Source organism: Calonectris borealis, chromosome 3, assembly GCF_964195595.1.
Source record: "Calonectris borealis chromosome 3, bCalBor7.hap1.2, whole genome shotgun sequence".
Classification (NCBI taxonomy): Eukaryota; Metazoa; Chordata; class Aves; order Procellariiformes; family Procellariidae; genus Calonectris; species Calonectris borealis.
The window spans coordinates 129,215,946-129,222,406 of NC_134314.1; the positions used below are offsets into that span (position 1 = coordinate 129,215,946).

The 6,461-nt window shown below is 46.2% G+C and overlaps 1 long non-coding RNA gene across 1 annotated transcript; it reads left to right on the top strand.

Moving 5' to 3' along the window:
* Positions 1-293: 293 nt before the first annotated feature.
* Positions 294-4,275, top strand: LOC142081491 (uncharacterized). Its single transcript, XR_012673356.1, has 4 exons — positions 294-754; positions 2,813-2,876; positions 3,532-3,772; positions 4,128-4,275. It is a non-coding gene; the product is annotated as an uncharacterized LOC142081491 (long non-coding RNA).
* Positions 4,276-6,461: the final 2,186 nt, after the last annotated feature.

Sequence of the window (6,461 nt, forward strand, 5' to 3'; positions counted from 1 at the left end):
TAAGAGCTGCCTGTGTCCTTCTTTAAGTTCAAGTGTTTCTCTTCTGTTTGTTCATACTGATTTTATGGGCAGGTTGGAAATAGCCTTTTATTTTTATAGGCATAACTCAATTTGTAGTACTACGTGGTGTCAGGAGAGTGAATTTTGGAGCACCCAGGTATCACTAGAAACGGAATGAATGAGACACGATGGAAACTGATATTTAAACTTGATTTTTACTTGATTTTTTTTTTCCGAGAGTGTTGATGGCACGTTGTCCTGTGGCTCAATCCACGTTCTGTTCAGTGGAGTCTTCAGTCTAGGACTTTTAAGGAAAAAAGTTGGTCCTTCCGAAAAAGGGCTAGTCGTTCATAGGCTCGAGGCATAGACTTGGAGAGCCGCTTAAGTACGTGATCAGAATTAAAGCCAAATGTCGCTTCGTGTTGCTGCTGTTGGCCTTCACTTTCGTTAATTTCCCCGCTGCTCCGTCATGGTTGGGAGCTCTGAATCATCATTTTTTTCACTCCCTAACGCATTTTTCTCCCCAAGGAGAGGCTACGTTTAAAAGTTACTTAGTTTCCTCGCAAATGCATCGGTCAATAAAACGGAGTTATGATTATTAAAACCACACAAATGACACCGGTCTTACAGATCTGGACTATTTCTGAACACGTGTTCATCGCGTGCAGATGTCATCGGGATACGGATCACCTGCATTTCATGCTCTGACGAGACAATCTGCTGAGACAGGGACGAGCTCCAAAAGAAAAAAAAGGTACAACGTCAAGGTTTTGTTTTGTTGTTGGTTTTTGTGGGCTTTTTGTGTTTGTGTTATTTTTTGGTTTGTGTTTTGTGTTTTTTTTTTTTTTTAAAAAGAGTGCGATGTTGACTGGTGGCAGCCTGCAGAGCTCTCTTGCTGCCTGACCTCTCCTTTTCTTCTCTGTCACTCCTCTTTCGTGGCTGTAATTTTCACTCGGGTAGTTTTAGAAGAGCGATTTAGTTCCTCGCCTGTGTAAATGTGCTGGTAATACCTGGAAGGTAAATGCTTGAACCGGTAGCGAATAACTTGGCTACAAGTAGAATTTCTGAAGGAAGAACAACAACAGCAGGAAGCAAGTAGCGAGTTACCCCAAATTTGTGTGTGTCAAACACATCAAAGTTTTATTGCCAAACATTGTTTGGCAATGTGTTCCAAATGGCTCGTTTTGGTAAACTTAAATTTTCAGGAAGTTCAGGGTTGTGTGTGGAAAAACGTGCCCCTCTGTCTAGGTGTCCTGCTACGTAAATAGCATCAGTCAGTAGCACATCCAGCGGCAGGGCTGCTGTTCCCTGCTCTCGATATTGCCGTAGTAGTGTTGTGATGTTTCGACCTAAGAGGCGGGTTTAGGAATGGAAGGAGAATGCCTGCGTCCTGCAAGGGCTACGAATGCCGACCCTTTTCTCTGCCTGCTGCTTTCCTGTGCGTGAGATGAAACTGTTTTTTTTTTTTTCCCTTGTTCCCGGTAGAAATATTTCTGAAGCTGTCGCTGCTGTGGGTTTGCAACGTGCGTTACTGCGTTTTTGTAGAGTTCTAGTTACGGATCGTTTCTGCCGCGGCAAAGTGTCAAGATACGGTTTTCAGTTTAAAGCTTCAGAAGCTGCATTCGCTGAAATCGGCGTAGGTGAAGCTGGTTGTTGTGGTTTAACCCGGCAGGCAGCTAAACACCACGCAGCTGCTCGCTCGCTCCCCCTGCCCCCAAAGTGGGGTGGGGGAGAGAATCGGAAAAAAAAGTGAAGTTCGTGGGGTGAGGTAAAGACAGTTTAATGGGACAGAACAGGAAGGGGAAACAATCGTAACGATAAAAGAATATACAAAATAAGCGACGCACAATGCGATTGCTCACCGCCCGCCGACTGATGCCCAGCCGGTCCCCGAGCGGCAGTCGCCGCCGCCCGGCCAACTCCCCCAGCTTATGTACTGAGCGTGACGTCATATGGTACGGACTGTCCCTTTGGCCGGTTTGGGTCATCTGTCCTGGCTAAGGTCCCTCCCAGCTTCTCGCTGGCAGGGCATGAGAAGCTGAAAAGTCCCCGACTAGCGTAAGCGCTACTTAGCCACAACTAAAACATCAGCGTGTTACCCACGTTTTTCTCGTCCTAAATCTAAAACACAGCGCTATACCAGTTACCAGGAAGAGAATTAACTCTATCCCAGCCGAAACCAGGACGCTGGTCTTGCGCATGATCCCGCTGTGCTCGCAGGGGTGCTCAGTGGCTCCTCATCAAAACAGCGAGGTGCGTGTGGACGTCCGTAGGGTTGCGCTCGGGGTCTGGGGGCGTTATGTATTTTTGCTGTTGGAAGACGGAATAGAGCGTGTGCCTGTTAAATCTAACGATGGTCGAAGGTTGGGAGGGACCCTGAGCAGGTTTGGTGGCACAACTGCAGTTTTCAAAGATCTCGACCGTTTGGAGAAACGGCCTGGAAAAAAGGATTCCTCTTTTGCAGCGAGTTCGCGAGGACAGACGGGTTGCCGTACTCTTTAACAAAAATACTCAACTTGGGACGTATCGGGTGAGGAAATCGCGGCTCTACTTAGGCTTGAGAAAACGTACGTAGGTGTCTGTGCCTGTCACCTGCGCGTCTCTAGGCAAGTGAGTTCTAGCGAAACTAAAGCTGCCGATGAGCCAAAAGAAAAGGCACGGTTGTCTAAAACATGCATAAGCTCTAGTGGCCTGTCTCAACAACTGCACCAAAGATGATGCAAAATACTTTCTCCTCCACTCAGTTGTAGTCTTCACAGAAAAGGAAGCTTTGTGCTAAACTTTTTTTTTTTTTTGCCTTTCCTCTCAGCAGAATGTCAACTGCCGTGAAAGTACGAGACGGATGGAAAGGATCCATAGTGGTCTGCAAGTACAAGGTATGCCTGTGATGTGTGTCTGCATTTTTCCTAAGGTGCTTGTAGCACGGACTTTACAGTCAACACGAAGAATGTGGCAGCTCTCCTTCTCTCTGATTTTTTAACATGAAATATTTTAACACAAATACTAAAAATAAAGGTCTGTTCTGGAGCGTGGTACGCCTATTCAAGGCTTGCTTTCCTTCGTCTGTTTTCTCTTCCTGAAAGCAGAGTCTTCTGTTTCTGTGTGCTTGCTATTAAAGGGTGCTGTGAAAATAATGTTGGACTAGAAGAGGAAAGGAACCGTTTGTAAGAGTTGGGATGTTCGGGAGAAACAGGCTTTGTTTTCATGATAAAAGCTTAATGCTTTTTCAGTCAGTGTTTAAAATACCTTGCAGGAGCACTGGAAAACCTTACTGAGATACTGGCATCTGTGCTAAAAGCAACCAAGGTCAAAGAAGAGGCGTGGACAACACGGGACAAATCGGCGTCGCTTCGGTGTGTTTTCCAGGCTTTCCCGAGAAGCGGTAGCAGCCTCGTAACTAGCAACAGAGAGTCCTGATGTGGTTTTGGTGAGTTACTGCTTCTATCACGTCCTTTTTCCTTAACCTGCAGCGCGTAATTTTGACTTCGGTTGGAAAGAGATTTTCCAGAATGGAAATCTTTCTCGTTCAAGGAGTTGCCTTTTACGAACTTCCCATCAGAGTGGATCTTCAGAGATGACGTGCTCGGCAGTAGAAGTCATCCGCAAGGAGACTTTTCGCTCTCTCTCTGGAAAAAAAAAAAAAAGGGGTAGGTCGATTTCCTTGCACAGACCCAAGCGCAGCACGTCTTCCGATAGTCGACGTACGGCTGATCTTTGGTTCTCGGGTGTAACGGTCGAGAGATCGTAAAGACGCGTTCCTCCGCACGCTTGGGTACAGCCAACAGCGTTAGCAAACCTGCCAGTCCTTTTTGGTAGCCTGATGTATTGCAGCACCGGGGATTTGATATTCCCCACCGCCTGCCCCCCCCCCCCCCCCCCCCCCCCCAAAAAAGTAAAACCGTATGGGAGATCTCTTATCTCACTGATTTTTCTATCATAAATGAAATTTTAAAAAGAAAGTTAAAATTGTCTAATTTCCAAACTGACTTGCGTTGTTTAAACTGCAGCTGCCAAATAGCTGTAGTGTATAATTTATTAGGTGTGCTTAAGCAGTTGGGTAGTTGCTCTAAACGTTTAAAAAGAGAGGCAACTGAACGTTAGGGGCTTTTTTCCTGATCTTTTGGCAGAGTGCTCTGAAGCACTTTATTTCTGTCTCGCTTTCGACGGCGCGTTTCCCCGGCAGTTCGGTAGCATCGGTCTCGGCGCAGCTGGCCAGGCGTCCCTCCTAGTCATGTCACACACGCAAAACCCCTGGTCAAACGATAGCTGTGTAGCTTGGAGGTAGATAATTTAACGGTATGAATTCACAGCTACGCAATTTCAATGAACGCAAAAGGAAAATCAAATATTTTTATAGTACGAGTCTTCTCATTGTACGTATGTAAGCGTGCGCACGCCTTTTTAGCATAAAATGAATTGCTGAGATTTGTTCTTTCTTTTTCATTTTACTCTTCAAAGTTTTACGCTTCACTTTCAGCTTTATCGGCCAAGCGAGCGAGATGCGCAGCAGCAGCAGCAGCAGCGCAAGGGCTGGAGCTGCGGCGGTGGATCCGTGAGCGTAGATGCTGATTACGGCGCGCCCTTGTCCTGCAGCCTCACGGGGTTATCTCCCTGCAGCGGTGCTGTAAGGAAGGGACGAGGCATTTTCCGACACCAGCGAGAGCGTTTACTTCTCTGCGAAGAACGTGTTCAGAATTGTGTCAATTAGTCTTCACGCTGATTTTAAGCGTTCGAATCGCTCGAGCTTTTAAAGGCGGCGTTGTATTTCGAGCTGACCCGTTTGCCTGGCACCCTCCTTTAGCTCGACTGCTACCCTCTCCCTTGCCCTGACCGAATTCCTCTGCTGCCTTCGGTGCTGTTTTTTTAACGTGCTGAAATATCCGTTGGGATTTTTGTTTTTCAGATGCCTCGCTGTGAGCGTCCCGTGGTGCTCAGGAGAGACCCCCGGCCCAGGTTTGCCTGCCGGTCGTTGGGCGTGCTGAGGGTGAGGGGCCGGCTGGCAGCCTGCGGGACGGGGGCTGGGGGGGGCTGCAAGCGTTTGGGGGGGCCGCCCCTCCTTTATCTTTCTAGCAGAGCCCCCCTTTTTGGCGGGGGTGCGTGCGTACATACGTAAACGGCATTATTAAAGTAACGAGCTGCCGGTTGGGGCCGTTTCCCTCGTTTTGTGTCTTTTTGGGGGGGTGAATAAAAAGGGGGGGTTGGGGGGCCTGGAGGGGTGATGATGTCATTTGGGGCACCCCAGCATCACCACGGGGGTGATGATGCCGTGGAGGAGCAGGTGAGTGGGGAATGGGGGGTCATGGGGGTCCGTGTCCCCCCCCCCCCCAAAGGGGGTCACAGCCCAAATTGCCTGAAAATTCATGGGGGGGGGTTCAAAAATTTTTAAAAACTGTAAATATATCTGTGAGGCCTCGAAATAGAAAAAAATCTCTCCTTGTTACGTATATTGAAAAATAATATTAATTTATACGTACAAAAGGATTTCAAAATAAGGACCTATATCTGCCCTATTTTATAAAGGATTTTAGAGTATAAAAAAATTCGAAAGATGTATATAGGGTTTTAAGATACAAAAATAACTCACGTCTGTATAAATTAAAAAATAACGAACTTCCAAATGCAAAAAGGATGATACATTTTATACATGAAGGAATTTAAAATAGAAAAAGGTCTGAATAGATACCGCTATCTACACTTACTACGTGTTACATAGAGAGTCTACATAGACATTATATGTAATCTAAGAGATTATGTACAAGTGTAAATAGACATCTAAGTCTAAAACCTAAGTCTATAAAGATATAGGTGTAAATATATGTAAGTGTAAATAGAGAAGTCTATAAAGACATTTAAGTGTTCAAAATATGTAAGTCAACAGATCCATAGTCTGAGCAGGTATTATATATAAGAAGTGGGAAATAGGGGGGTATAAGTGAAACATAAATATATTCACTAAATATATAGAGAGAGATATGTGTAAATACATTAAGTGTAAATGTCTCTGATAATAAGGTTTTTAAAATGCAAAGAAACCCTGTTTACAGAAAGGATTTTAAAATTCGACACACACACACACACACACACACACACACACACACACACACCCCGCCCCGAAACACCTCTCTATTGAAGATATAAAAGCGCTTTCAAAAGCTGCCTCTTCCCTGTTCTCCTTTTCCGCCTGTTCCCATCCTGATTGGGGGCCAGTTCCCCCAACAGGGACTTTCCCCTGCAGGGCTGCGCACGCAGAGCGGGACCTGCCGCCATGGCCTAAAAATACCACAAAACCCCTAATTCGGGGCCTGCAAGGGGTGGGGAAAAAAAAGCCCGCAATTTTGGGGGAAAAATACCCAACTTGGAGCTCCCGGGAAAGCCAAATCCGCCTGGATTTGGGCAACCGGAAAGCAAAAAAAACCCCATTTTCACGCACAAAACGAAAAAGCAAAAACCACCAATTTTTG